This window comes from Brienomyrus brachyistius, chromosome 4 (genome assembly GCF_023856365.1).
Source record: "Brienomyrus brachyistius isolate T26 chromosome 4, BBRACH_0.4, whole genome shotgun sequence".
NCBI classification, from domain to species: Eukaryota; Metazoa; Chordata; class Actinopteri; order Osteoglossiformes; family Mormyridae; genus Brienomyrus; species Brienomyrus brachyistius.
Window position 1 is genome coordinate 30,839,674 of NC_064536.1, and position 14,733 is coordinate 30,854,406.

The 14,733-nt window shown below is 49.1% G+C and overlaps 1 long non-coding RNA gene across 2 annotated transcripts; it reads left to right on the forward strand.

Annotated features, from left to right (window-relative positions):
* Window positions 1-775: 775 nt before the first annotated feature.
* On the forward strand, window positions 776-2,682 carry LOC125740353 (uncharacterized). 2 transcript variants are annotated; one of them, XR_007397576.1, is made up of 4 exons: window positions 776-800; window positions 1,124-1,188; window positions 2,244-2,342; window positions 2,473-2,682. It is a non-coding gene; the product is annotated as an uncharacterized LOC125740353 (long non-coding RNA). The 2 variants fall into 2 exon arrangements; XR_007397574.1 differs by lacking the exon at window positions 776-800 and having other exon boundaries at window positions 941-1,188.
* Window positions 2,683-14,733: the final 12,051 nt, after the last annotated feature.

A 14,733-nucleotide genomic window follows, 5' to 3' on the forward strand; every position in this document is an offset into this window, starting at 1 on the left:
TATGTGCCCCGCCGGTGTTACACTAGTATAAAAAAAGGAATCTGTCGAGGAATTTGTTCATTGACCAAATTTTGTACGGGAACCAATGCACACAGATGTTGTCCTCCTTTCTGAGCTTTAGTCCTCCTTTCTGGACACAGGTGTCCTCCTTTCTGTAATTTAGTCCTCCTTTTTGGACATAGGTGTTCTCCTTTCTGAGCTTTAGTCCTCCTTTTTGGACACAGGTGTCCTCCTTTCTGAGCTTTAGTCCTCCTTTTTGGACACAGGTGTCCTCCTTTCTGAGCTTTTAGTCCTCCTTTTTGGACACAGGTGTCGTCCTTTTTAGAGTCATGTTGGTGGTCACAATATTGATTCTACAGATTCTCTTCGCTGGAGCTGACAGCTTTCTACCCCCCTCCTCTTTCCTCTGCTGAGGAGCAGAAGCTGAGTACATTGTATCCAGTTCAGACCCTGCCTGTGTATGTACACAGGACAGCGGGCTGCAGGAGGTACCATCAGCTGGTCATGTCCTGGCCTACACCCCAGAGGGGCAAATCACTGTCCCGCCAGAGGCTTCCTCACTGCATTGTACAAGCTATACCCTAAGCTTATACATTAGGGGTGTGCCTCTCCATCACTGAGGCTGATGTGATGCACATCTCAATGCAACCATCCGACTGGCAACCATCCGAAGATACATATGAAAAAACTACTAACGTGGTATGATGTGATTCACCCCTATTGTGATGCAGTGCGATTGGATGCGATACGATGCCCATTCTGTTAGAGATGTGCACTGTAAAAAGTGCTACACCCACAAAGTAGGTTTTATATATTTTAAATATTTGTAATCTAGTTTATTTTATTTGTTTTTTACTAAAAGGTCTCAATATACTTCCTCTTTACTTAAAATATATCAGTTTTTTACATAACTATATATTGTAAATAAAACAATTGCAATTTATTCAGGTTAGTTATTTGTATGTGGTTGTTGTGTACAAGAAATGTTATAAAAGTGAGTTGACATACACATTTTATTAGAGCAGCTGCCGATGTAGCATTTGTGTTCATCAAACTTAAATATTTAAAAATTATTGTAAGTTGGCATTATCCTTTTTTCACTGGCGGGGACTTTCCCACGCAGGTGCAGCATTTTTCTCGGCTGTTGTTCGCTGCAGCGGATCTGGATTTCAGGGACTGGTTAACACGGTAAGTTGAGCAATTTTACCAAATGATTGGTGATGTAAAGTCACGCAAAATCGCTACTCCACTAAGGAGCTGAGGTTAAGTTTGCAAGTTGTACTGTATAGCTAGCTATCCTGCACACATCGCACGCTAAGTTGGCTGCACAGTGTAGAAGCAGTGTGGTCTTGTAGGCAAGATGCCGGTTGAGACCGTGTTGTTAATATGAAGTTAAATAAGTGCTGTAGTCATGTATACTATGTGTTTCAAGGCTACGTTGGTTTTAATTTTACCAATAATATCACTTTTAATCGTAAGTTAGCGTTACTTTAAACTAGCGTAGAACTAATGTTAACCTGTTTTGTCTATGACGTTTGCCTTACAGTTTAATGTCAAATATTAGTTTAAGTTAACGTTAACTAAAGATTAAAAAATTAAATGAGCACATTCATACTACCCAGAGACTGATCATGAGACCCCCCCACCTCTCATTCTTTAAAAGACAACTACATGTAAGGCATTGTTCTAAAGGTAGCATAGTTTAAGGGGATAGTTAGCCCCCACAGTGAGTTAACATGACCTTGCTATTATGATGATCTAGTGTGAAAATGTATGCCCAAACATTCAGTGAAGTTACACTTCCTCTGTGTACTCCACGACTGTTCTATTGGTTAATAGACATGTTGGCTGCATATGTATGTAATTGCATAAGTAATGCAATTCCCTTGTCACCATTTTCCAAGACTGTGCCTTGCTTCTAAGCAGTCTCTTTACACATGAAAGGTCCACTAAAACTTGTTTAAGAAAGCATTTGAGGTGAGAAATAGACAATGTACTAATAGAAGCTTGATTCATATTAATGAACACAGCCTACTTGGACAGTTAAATCTCAAATTTGTGAATTGTCCCCTTGACGTTTTTGAGTAAACAACATGCACATGCAATATGCTTTTTTGTTTTGTTTTTTTGAAATGCCGGTGCTAGTGTGAGATCTTGTAGTACAGAGCTACATGTATAGTAGGACCTTTAACAGCAATCTGACATCAGGCTGTGAATTTTAATCAGATTTTACTTTTTAACAGGACCCATCTGCCTCTGTGGAGAAAAGGAGAGAAGTGGTCCTGAGATGCCTGATTGAGTATGTGGGGGAGAGACAGGAAGACCTCATCAGTGTCCACCACGTATGTATCGTGCTTAGAGCTACTTGTCTATTTTTCTGTTTGTATGTATTCATATTGTGAGGTATACATATTTATCTCATTACTTGTTTGTCTGACCAAACTCTTGATTCTTTTTTGTCTCCACCAATAGAGTCATGATGAAACAGAGGTGCACGCTGAGCTTGGCAGTTGCCCACTGAAAATTTACATATGCCATCAGCCCGACATGATTGGGATCATCATAGAAGGACAGCCTGTGGTCAGAGGTGTGCCAAACCTGTCGAAAGCATGCTGCCTCCTGTTTGGACTTACCTATGCCCTCGACCTCAAGTATCCCTCAAAAATGGTGTATACCTTTGTATATATATATATATATATATGTATGTATATATATTATATCTCTTTGTGGGATTGGACGCCATGCGTCCTAAGCCATCATCCAAGTATGCAAATCTCCTTACCAAGTTGTCTTAGATTATTTCTCAGTGGCATCTGACATTTATTGGCTGTTTTGTAGTCCCTGTTAAAAGTGAAACTGGTTGACATTGAATAAATGTTATTGTTTTCAATCTATCTTCCCATCTTTTTCTTCTTCAATTTAATTTGTAACTGTTTTTGACAAAGCCTGTTTATGTACAGTTAATCACTGTAGTACTTAGACTATATAGCCATTTAGATTTTTTTCTGAGGTTATAGGCAGGACTCAATTAAAATGTTTATTCACATTTGATTAGGTTAATTGTACTGAGAAAATAAAGTTAATAAAACCTAATTAAATGAGTACAGGTTACTTGTAGCAACCCATAAATAAGTTACCTGTACCAATAAAAGTAGGTTTATCTAACTGAGCAATACTAGTACTATTAGTTAACTCAACTTGATTTTGTTGTGTTTGTATTAAGTAATGTTACAGTGTTTATTACACTTAAAAAAGGCTGCAAGTTGACTCAACTTAAAACATCCAATGCAGCCACTTGCCTCACTTTTTATAAGTTAGATCTAGGTATTACTTTTTACAGTGTGGCCACATCATGGGCTTTGTTTAGGGGGTATCAGGCCAGAATATCTGTAATGTGGCAAGCTGAGCTACACTGTACACATTTGTGTGTTTTTACAGGCTGTCTCAGGCTGACTCATCCATGCATATGTAGTGTTGGAGGCCAACCACTCAGAACTGGTATAAGAATCAGCTTTTGGGTGTTCATAGTTTCCTTATTCGGGATACTGCTGTGCATTCTGGGAGCCGTCTATCTCCCACAGTGAAACACCCAGTGACGTTAGGAAAAGACCTTATCCCTTGTTCTTTGGTAACAGAAGGAGGCATTTCATCATCACTTCCCTCCTTGCATAGGCATAGGATGAAATGATCCATCAGGGATGTCAACTGAGGTACTAAGGGCAGGGCGTAGCTTGGTCTTGGGTCAACCTGTCTGTCATAGACAGATGTGATGTTAAAAAGTATAATAATTGCAAAATAATGGTAATATTGCTGTTTTCTGCTAGAAGTAGGCGTTGAGGCTCAGAGGGAGGGGGATGAGTGATGTGGAATTGAAGATCCAGAGTGAGAAGGCAAGGGGGTCCAGATCAGTGATCACGATCAGCCTCAGGGGTTGAGACTAGACCTGGTTGTCTTTCACTCTGCAGCAGGTTTGGAGAGCAAGTTAACCTCTAGCTGGGCTTGTGGTTTCGATATCCGGCCCAGCTCTCTGTGGGTGTGATAGATTAATTTTTATTAGAAAGCTGTAACACAGTAGTTTTAAAAAAATAAAACAGTCATTGAGGGAAAACAGAATTCATTTATTAATACATTAATAAATTGTCTAAGCGGCTATCTGAAACTTCTTCCCCAGTGGCGGGAACAGAACGACCTGAGGCCAGCTTGTTGTATAGCATGTGCACTCTGCTCAGCTCAAGCTCAGTAAGACGCACACAAAGCATTTGGGTTTTGGTATGTTTGTGGGTGTACTCGTTCGTATTTATTCGTATGTTTACTTCTTAAGTGACTCGCCATGATAAGAAAAAGATGATATGAAGGAAGAAATGCTATATGAATTTTTTTGTGTATTTTCTGTAAATTCTCATTTGTAAATTTAAGGTCATGTTTACTGATTAATAGACCCTTGTTATACTTATCTGTTACATTTGATTTTATCTGTTTTAAGAAGAGTGAGAGATGTTAGTGTTTATTTACCTGTACAGCAGAATGGAACTACATGTTAATGTTAATGGCCGAGTAGTGCGTTTGTTAAGTGTTGTGGTGCTGAGCAGGCCGAGGCATCGCGAGAGCAGAGAGACAAGGAGACTTGCTTACCATGGGAAAACACGTTCTTCATTTGCAGTCCTTAAATGGATTACAACAGGCACCCAATGAGCACCAAACCAATTACACAGAAACACAAGCTTATCAGATGCCAAACTGTAAGGTGCACACATGGTAGGATATTTACATAAGTTAATTAATATGTTTGAGATTTTAAAGTAATATGTTAAGAAATGTCCTTTTGTTTAGTTTTAAATAAACATACAATTCATGGTGGTACAGGTTGCGGTCTCATAGCTCGCGGGACACGGCTCAGGCCACGGCTTCCTAGCTCGTCGGACATGGCTAAGCTGGCTGACTCCTGGCTCTGAGGATACGGCTCAGCTTGGGGCATCCCAACTTCCGGAACGCAGCTCAGCTTGTGGCGTCTGAGCTCAGGGCTTCGTAGCTCACAACACACAGCTCAGCCTGTGGCCTCCTACCTCACGCAACGCGGCTGAGCTCGTGGTCTTCCAGCTCATGCCACGTACCTCTGTTCACGGCCTCTCACCGCACGCCATCCACAAGTGACCTTATGATGAAAAACGTTGCCCTCCAGAGTTTTTATTATTTTGTTTCTGACGGGGATCCAGGCACAAAATTCTCTAAATATCACTTCGCAAAAAGGAGTGTCATGCCCGGCTCATACGATCCTTGTGTGTGCCACGCCCCCTGATTATCCACATGTGCTTCCCCGATCTAGCCCAGCTGTGTCTGATTATTTAGGCCTCTCAGCTCACGCAACGCGGCTGAGCTCGTGGTCTTCCAGCTCATGCCACGCAACTCTATTCGCGGCCTTCTACCTCAAGCCTTCCTCGAGTGATCTGATGGCGGAAAAAATTGCGCTCCAGAGATTTTATTTTATTTCTGCCGGGGTTCTAGGCACAAAATTCTCTAAATATCACTTCTCAAAAAGGAGTCTGAGGAGTCTTATTTCGAGAAGACTTATTAGTGTCTGAGTCTTACTTGGTCTCACTCCAGATGGCAGGGGAGGATGATAAATTCTTGGATGCTTTATACTACTATTTCAGTAATGTGGCTCGAGGCGGTGCAGTTTGCGCCCTCTTGGTTGCGTAACACGGCTCAGACCACGGCTTCCTAGCTCATCGGTCATGGCTCAGCTCGCTGCCTCCTAGCTCACAGGACGCGGCTCAGCTTAGGGCATCCCAGCTTGCGGAACGCGGCTCAGCTCGTGGCCTCTCAGCTCACGGCTTCCTAGCTCGCGACACGCAGCTCAGCCTGCGGCCTCCTCGCTCGCGCCACGTGGCTCAGCTCAGAGCCTCATTGCTCACGCCACGCGGCTCAGCTCGTGGTCTTCCAGCTCATGCCACGCAACTCTATTCGCGGCCTTCTACCTCAAGCCTTCCTCGAGTGATCTGATGGCGGAAAAAATTGCGCTCCAGAGATTTGATTTTATTTCTGCCGGGGTTCTAGGCACAAAATTCTCTAAATATCACTTCTCAAAAAGGAGTCCGAGGAGTCTTTTATTTCGAGAAGACTTATTAGTGTCTGAGTCTGACTTGGTCTCACTCCAGATGGCAGGGGAGGATGATAAATTCTTGGATGCTTTATACTACTATTTCAGTAATGTGGCTCGAGGCGGTGCAGTTTGCGCCCTCTTAGCTTGCGGAACACGGCTCAGACCACGGCTTCCTAGCTCATCGGTCATGGCTCAGCTCGCTGCCTCCTAGCTCACAGGACGCGGCTCAGCTTAGGGCATCCCAGCTTGCGGAACGCGGCTCAGCTCGTGGCCTCTCAGCTCACGGCTTCCTAGCTCGCGACACGCAGCTCAGCCTGCGGCCTCCTCGCTCGCGCCACGTGGCTCAGCTCAGAGCCTCATTGCTCACGCCACGCGGCTCAGCTCGTGGTCTTCCAGCTCATGCCACGCAACTCTATTCGCGGCCTTCTACCTCAAGCCTTCCTCGAGTGATCTGATGGCGGAAAAAATTGCGCTCCAGAGATTTTATTTTATTTCTGCCGGGGTTCTAGGCACAAAATTCTCTAAATATCACTTCTCAAAAAGGAGTCCGAGGAGTTTTATTTCGAGAAGACTTATTAGTGTCTGAGTCTGACTTGGTCTCACTCCAGATGGCAGGTGAGGATGATAAATTCTTGGATGCTTTATACTACTATTTCAGTAATGTGGCTCGAGGCGGTGCAGTTTGCGCCCTCTTAGCTTGCATAACACGGCTCAGACCACGGCTTCCTAGCTCATCGGTCATGGCTCAGCTTGCTGCCTCCTAGCTCACAGGACGCGGCTCAGCTTAGGGCATCCCAGCTTGCGGAACGCGGCTCAGCTCGTGGCCTCTCAGCTCACGGCTTCCTAGCTCGCGACACGCAGCTCAGCCTGCGGCCTCCTCGCTCGCGCCACGTGGCTCAGCTCAGAGCCTCATTGCTCACGCCACGCGGCTCAGCTCGTGGTCTTCCAGCTCATGCCACGCAACTCTATTCGCGGCCTTCTACCTCAAGCCTTCCTCGAGTGATCTGATGGCGGAAAAAATTGCGCTCCAGAGATTTTATTTTATTTCTGCCGGGGTTCTAGGCACAAAATTCTCTAAATATCACTTCTCAAAAAGGAGTCCGAGGAGTTTTATTTCGAGAAGACTTATTAGTGTCTGAGCCTGACTTGGTCTCACTCCAGATGGCAGGGGAGGATGATAAATTCTTGGATGCTTTATACTACTATTTCAGTAATGTGGCTCGAGGCGGTGCAGTTTGCGCCCTCTTAGCTTGCGTAACACGGCTCAGACCACGGCTTCCTAGCTCATCGGTCATGGCTCAGCTTGCTGCCTCCTAGCTCACAGGACGCGGCTCAGCTTAGGGCATCCCAGCTTGCGGAACGCGGCTCAGCTCGTGGCCTCTCAGCTCACGGCTTCCTAGCTCGCGACACGCAGCTCAGCCTGTGGCCTCCTCGCTCGCGCCACGTGGCTCAGCTCAGAGCCTCATTGCTCAGGCCACGGGGCTCAGCTTGTGGTCTTCCAGCTCATGCCACGGAACTCTATTCGCGGCCTTCTACCTCAAGCCTTCCTCGAGTGATCTGATGGCGGAAAAAATTGCGCTCCAGAGATTTTATTTTATTTCTGCCGGGGTTCTAGGCACAAAATTCTCTAAATATCACTTCTCAAAAAGGAGTCCGAGGAGTCTTTTATTTCGAGAAGACTTATTAGTGTCTGAGTCTGACTTGGTCTCACTCCAGAAGGCAGGGGAGGATGATAAATTCTTGGATGCTTTATACTACTATTTCAGTAATGTGGCTCGAGGCGGTGCAGTTTGCGCCCTCTTAGCTTGCGTAACACGGCTCAGACCACGACTTCCTAGCTCATCGGTCATGGCTCAGCTCGCTGCCTCCTAGCTCACAGGACGCGGCTCAGCTTAGGGCATCCCAGCTTGCGGAACGCGGCTCAGCTCGTGGCCTCTCAGCTCACGGCTTCCTAGCTCGCGACACGCAGCTCAGCCTGCGGCCTCCTCGCTCGCGCCACGTGGCTCAGCTCAGAGCCTCATTGCTCAGGCCACGGGGCTCAGCTCGTGGTCTTCCAGCTCATGCCACGCAACTCTATTCGCGGCCTTCTACCTCAAGCCTTCCTCGAGTGATCTGATGGCGGAAAAATTGCGCTCCAGAGATTTTATTTTATTTCTGCCGGGGTTCTAGGCACAAAATTCTCTAAATATCACTTCTCAAAAAGGAGTCCGAGGAGTCTTTTATTTCGAGAAGACTTATTAGTGTCTGAGTCTTACTTGGTCTCACTCCAGATGGCAGGGGAGGATGATAAATTCTTGGATGCTTTATACTACTATTTCAGTAATGTGGCTCGAGGCGGTGCAGTTTGCGCCCTCTTGGCTGCGTAACACGGCTCAGACCACGGCTTCCTAGCTCATCGGTCATGGCTCAGCTCGCTGCCTCCTAGCTCACAGGACGCGGCTCAGCTTAGGGCATCCCAGCTTGCGGAACGCGGCTCAGCTCGTGGCCTCTCAGCTCACGGCTTCCTAGCTCGCGACACGCAGCTCAGCCTGCGGCCTCCTCGCTCGCGCCACATGGCTCAGCTCAGAGCCTCATTGCTCACGCCACGCGGCTCAGCTCGTGGTCTTCCAGCTCATGCCACGCAACTCTATTCGCGGCCTTCTACCTCAAGCCTTCCTCGAGTGATCTGATGGCGGAAAAAATTGCGCTCCAGAGATTTTATTTTATTTCTACCGGGGTTCTAGGCACAAAATTCTCTAAATATCACTTCTCAAAAAGGAGTCCGAGGAGTCTTATTTCGAGAAGACTTATTAGTGTCTGAGTCTGACTTGGTCTCACTCCAGATGGCAGGGGAGGATGATAAATTCTTGGATGCTTTATACTACTATTTCAGTAATGTGGCTCGAGGTGGTGCAGTTTGCGCCCTCTTAGCTTGCGTAACACGGCTCAGACCACGGCTTCCTAGCTCATCGGTCATGGCTCAGCTCGCTGCCTCCTAGCTCACAGGACGCGGCTCAGCTTAGGGCATCCCAGCTTGCGGAACGCGGCTCAGCTCGTGGCCTCTCAGCTCACGGCTTCCTAGCTCGCGACACGCAGCTCAGCCTGCGGCCTCCTCGCTCGCGCCACGTGGCTCAGCTCAGAGCCTCATTGTTCACGCCACGCGGCTTAGCTCGTGGTCTTCCAGCTCATGCCACGCAACTCTATTCGCGGCCTTCTACCTCAAACCTTCCTCGAGTGATCTGATGGCGGAAAAAATTGCGCTCCAGAGATTAAATTTTATTTCTGACAGGGTTCTAGGCACAAAATTCTCTAAATATCACTTCTCAAAAAGGAGTCCGAGGAGTCTTTTATTTCGAGAAGACTTATTAGTGTCTGAGTCTTACTTGGTCTCACTCCAGATGGCAGGGGAGGATGATAAATTCTTGGATGCTTTATACTACTATTTCAGTAATGTGGCTCGAGGCGGTGCAGTTTGCGCCCTCTTGGCTGCGTAACACGGCTCAGACCACGGCTTCCTAGCTCATCGGTCATGGCTCAGCTCGCTGCCTCCTAGCTCACAGGACGCGGCTCAGCTTAGGGCATCCCAGCTTGCGGAACGCGGCTCAGCTCGTGGCCTCTCAGCTCACGGCTTCCTAGCTCGCGACACGCAGCTCAGCCTGCGGCCTCCTCGCTCGCGCCACATGGCTCAGCTCAGAGCCTCATTGCTCACGCCACGCGGCTCAGCTCGTGGTCTTCCAGCTCATGCCACGCAACTCTATTCGCGGCCTTCTACCTCAAGCCTTCCTCGAGTGATCTGATGGCGGAAAAAATTGCGCTCCAGAGATTTTATTTTATTTCTACCGGGGTTCTAGGCACAAAATTCTCTAAATATCACTTCTCAAAAAGGAGTCCGAGGAGTCTTATTTCGAGAAGACTTATTAGTGTCTGAGTCTGACTTGGTCTCACTCCAGATGGCAGGGGAGGATGATAAATTCTTGGATGCTTTATACTACTATTTCAGTAATGTGGCTCGAGGTGGTGCAGTTTGCGCCCTCTTAGCTTGCGTAACACGGCTCAGACCACGGCTTCCTAGCTCATCGGTCATGGCTCAGCTCGCTGCCTCCTAGCTCACAGGACGCGGCTCAGCTTAGGGCATCCCAGCTTGCGGAACGCGGCTCAGCTCGTGGCCTCTCAGCTCACGGCTTCCTAGCTCGCGACACGCAGCTCAGCCTGCGGCCTCCTCGCTCGCGCCACGTGGCTCAGCTCAGAGCCTCATTGTTCACGCCACGCGGCTTAGCTCGTGGTCTTCCAGCTCATGCCACGCAACTCTATTCGCGGCCTTCTACCTCAAACCTTCCTCGAGTGATCTGATGGCGGAAAAAATTGCGCTCCAGAGATTAAATTTTATTTCTGACAGGGTTCTAGGCACAAAATTCTCTAAATATCACTTCTCAAAAAGGAGTCCGAGGAGTCTTATTTCGAGAAGACTTATAAGTGTCTGAGTCTGACTTGGTCTCACTCCAGAAGGCAGGGGAGGATGATAAATTCTTGGATGCTTTATACTACTATTTCAGTAATGTGGCTCGAGGCGGTGCAGTTTGCGCCCTCTTAGCTTGCGTAACACGGCTCAGACCACGGCTTCCTAGCTCATCGGTCATGGCTCAGCTCGCTGCCTCCTAGCTCACAGGACGCGGCTCAGCTTAGGGCATCCCAGTTTGCGGAACGCGGCTCAGCTCGTGGCCTCTCAGCTCACGGCTTCCTAGCTCGCGACACGCAGCTCAGCCTGCGGCCTCCTCGCTCGCGCCACGTGGCTCAGCTCAGAGCCTCATTGCTCACGCCACGCGGCTCAGCTCGTGGTCTTCCAGCTCATGCCACGCAACTCTATTCGCGGCCTTCTACCTCAAGCCTTCCTCGAGTGATCTGATGGCGGAAAAAATTGCGCTCCAGAGATTTTATTTTATTTCTGCCGGGGTTCTAGGCACAAAATTCTCTAAATATCACTTCTCAAAAAGGAGTCCGAGGAGTCTTTTATTTCGAGAAGACTTATTAGTGTCTGAGTCTTACTTGGTCTCACTCCAGATGGCAGGGGAGGATGATAAATTCTTGGATGCTTTATACTACTATTTCAGTAATGTGGCTCGAGGTGGTGCAGTTTGCGCCCTCTTAGCTTGCGTAACACGGCTCAGACCACGGCTTCCTAGCTCATCGGTCATGGCTCAGCTCGCTGCCTCCTAGCTCACAGGACGCGGCTCAGCTTAGGGCATCCCAGCTTGCGGAACGCGGCTCAGCTCGTGGCCTCTCAGCTCACGGCTTCCTAGCTCGCGACACGCAGCTCAGCCTGCGGCCTCCTCGCTCGCGCCACGTGGCTCAGCTCAGAGCCTCATTGTTCACGCCACGCGGCTCAGCTCGTGGTCTTCCAGCTCATGCCACGCAACTCTTTTCGCGGCCTTCTACCTCAAACCTTCCTCGAGTGATCTGATGGCGGAAAAAATTGCGCTCCAGAGATTAAATTTTATTTCTGACAGGGTTCTAGGCACAAAATTCTCTAAATATCACTTCTCAAAAAGGAGTCCGAGGAGTCTTATTTCGAGAAGACTTATTAGTGTCTGAGTCTGACTTGGTCTCACTCCAGAAGGCAGGGGAGGATGATAAATTCTTGGATGCTTTATACTACTATTTCAGTAATGTGGCTCGAGGCGGTGCAGTTTGCGCCCTCTTAGCTTGCGTAACACGGCTCAGACCACGGCTTCCTAGCTCATCGGTCATGGCTCAGCTTGCTGCCTCCTAGCTCACAGGACGCGGCTCAGCTTAGGGCATCCCAGCTTGCGGAACGCGGCTCAGCTCGTGGCCTCTCAGCTCACGGCTTCCTAGCTCGCGACACGCAGCTCAGCCTGTGGCCTCCTCGCTCGCGCCACGTGGCTCAGCTCAGAGCCTCATTGCTCAGGCCACGGGGCTCAGCTTGTGGTCTTCCAGCTCATGCCACGGAACTCTATTCGCGGCCTTCTACCTCAAGCCTTCCTCGAGTGATCTGATGGCGGAAAAAATTGCGCTCCAGAGATTTTATTTTATTTCTGCCGGGGTTCTAGGCACAAAATTCTCTAAATATCACTTCTCAAAAAGGAGTCCGAGGAGTCTTTTATTTCGAGAAGACTTATTAGTGTCTGAGTCTGACTTGGTCTCACTCCAGAAGGCAGGGGAGGATGATAAATTCTTGGATGCTTTATACTACTATTTCAGTAATGTGGCTCGAGGCGGTGCAGTTTGCGCCCTCTTAGCTTGCGTAACACGGCTCAGACCACGGCTTCCTAGCTCATCGGTCATGGCTCAGCTCGCTGCCTCCTAGCTCACAGGACGCGGCTCAGCTTAGGGCATCCCAGCTTGCGGAACGCGGCTCAGCTCGTGGCCTCTCAGCTCACGGCTTCCTAGCTCGCGACACGCAGCTCAGCCTGCGGCCTCCTCACTCGCGCCACGTGGCTCAGCTCAGAGCCTCATTGCTCACGGCACGTGGCTCAGCTCTTGGTCTTCCAGCTCATGCCACGCATCTCTATTCGCGGCCTTCTACCTCAAGCCTTCCTCGAGTGATCTAATGGCGGAAAAATTGCGCTCCAGAGATTTGATTTTATTTCTGCCGGGGTTCTAGGCACAAAATTCTCTAAATATCACTTCTCAAAAAGGAGTCCGAGGAGTCTTTTATTTCGAGAAGACTTATTAGTGTCTGAGTCTGACTTGGTCTCACTCCAGATGGCAGGGGAGGATGATAAATTCTTGGATGCTTTATACTACTATTTCAGTAATGTGGCTCGAGGCGGTGCAGTTTGCGCCCTCTTAGCTTGCGTAACACGGCTCAGACCACGGCTTCCTAGCTCATCGGTCATGGCTCAGCTCGCTGCCTCCTAGCTCACAGGACGCGGCTCAGCTTAGGGCATCCCAGCTTGCGGAACGCGGCTCAGCTCGTGGCCTCTCAGCTCACGGCTTCCTAGCTCGCGACACGCAGCTCAGCCTGCGGCCTCCTCGCTCGCGCCACATGGCTCAGCTCAGAGCCTCATTGCTCACGCCACGTGGCTCAGCTCTTGGTCTTCCAGCTCATGCCACGCAACTCTATTCGCGGCCTTCTACCTCAAGCCTTCCTCGAGTGATCTAATGGCGGAAAAATTGCGCTCCAGAGATTTGATTTTATTTCTGCCGGGGTTCTAGGCACAAAATTCTCTAAATATCACTTCTCAAAAAGGAGTCCGAGGAGTCTTTTATTTCGAGAAGACTTATTAGTGTCTGAGTCTGACTTGGTCTCACTCCAGATGGCAGGGGAGGATGATAAATTCTTGGATGCTTTATACTACTATTTCAGTAATGTGGCTCGAGGCGGTGCAGTTTGCGCCCTCTTAGCTTGCGGAACACGGCTCAGACCACGGCTTCCTAGCTCATCGGTCATGGCTCAGCTCGCTGCCTCCTAGCTCACAGGACGCGGCTCAGCTTAGGGCATCCCAGCTTGCGGAACGCGGCTCAGCTCGTGGCCTCTCAGCTCACGGCTTCCTAGCTCGCGACACGCAGCTCAGCCTCCGGCCTCCTCGCTCGCGCCACGTGGCTCAGCTCAGAGCCTCATTGCTCACGCCACGCGGCTCAGCTCGTGGTCTTCCAGCTCATGCCACGCAACTCTATTCACGACCTTCTACCTCAAGCCTTCCTCGAGTGATCTGATGGCGGAAAAAATTGCGCTCCAGAGATTTGATTTTATTTCTGCCGGGGTTCTAGGCACAAAATTCTCTAAATATCACTTCTCAAAAAGGAGTCCGAGGAGTCTTTTATTTCGAGAAGACTTATTAGTGTCTGAGTCTGACTTGGTCTCACTCCAGATGGCAGGGGAGGATGATAAATTCTTGGATGCTTTATACTACTATTTCAGTAATGTGGCTCGAGGCGGTGCAGTTTGCGCCCTCTTAGCTTGCGGAACACGGCTCAGACCACGGCTTCCTAGCTCATCGGTCATGGCTCAGCTCGCTGCCTCCTAGCTCACAGGACGCGGCTCAGCTTAGGGCATCCCAGCTTGCGGAACGCGGCTCAGCTCGTGGCCTCTCAGCTCACGGCTTCCTAGCTCGCGACAAGCAGCTCAGCCTCCGGCCTCCTCGCTCGCGCCACGTGGCTCAGCTCAGAGCCTCATTGCTCACGCCACGCGGCTCAGCTCGTGGTCTTCCAGCTCATGCCACGCAACTCTATTCGCGGCCTTCTACCTCAAGCCTTCCTCGAGTGATCTGATGGCGGAAAAATTGTGCTCCAGAGATTTTATTTTATTTCTGCCGGGGTTCTAGGCACAAAATTCTCTAAATATCACTTCTCAAAAAGGAGTCCGAGGAGTCTTTTATTTCGAGAAGACTTATTAGTGTCTGAGTCTGACTTGGTCTCACTCCAGAAGGCAGGGGAGGATGATAAGTTCTTGGATGCTTTATACTACTATTTCAGTAATGTGGCTCGAGGCGGTGCAGTTTGCGCCCTCTTAGCTTGCGTAACACGGCTCAGACCACGGCTTCCTAGCTCATCGGTCATGGCTCAGCTCGCTGCCTCCTAGCTCACAGGACGCGGCTCAGCTTAGGGCATCCCAGCTTGCGGAACGCGGCTCAGCTCGTGGCCTCTCAGCTCACGGCTTCCTAGCTCGCGACACGCAGCTCAGCCTCCGGCCTCCT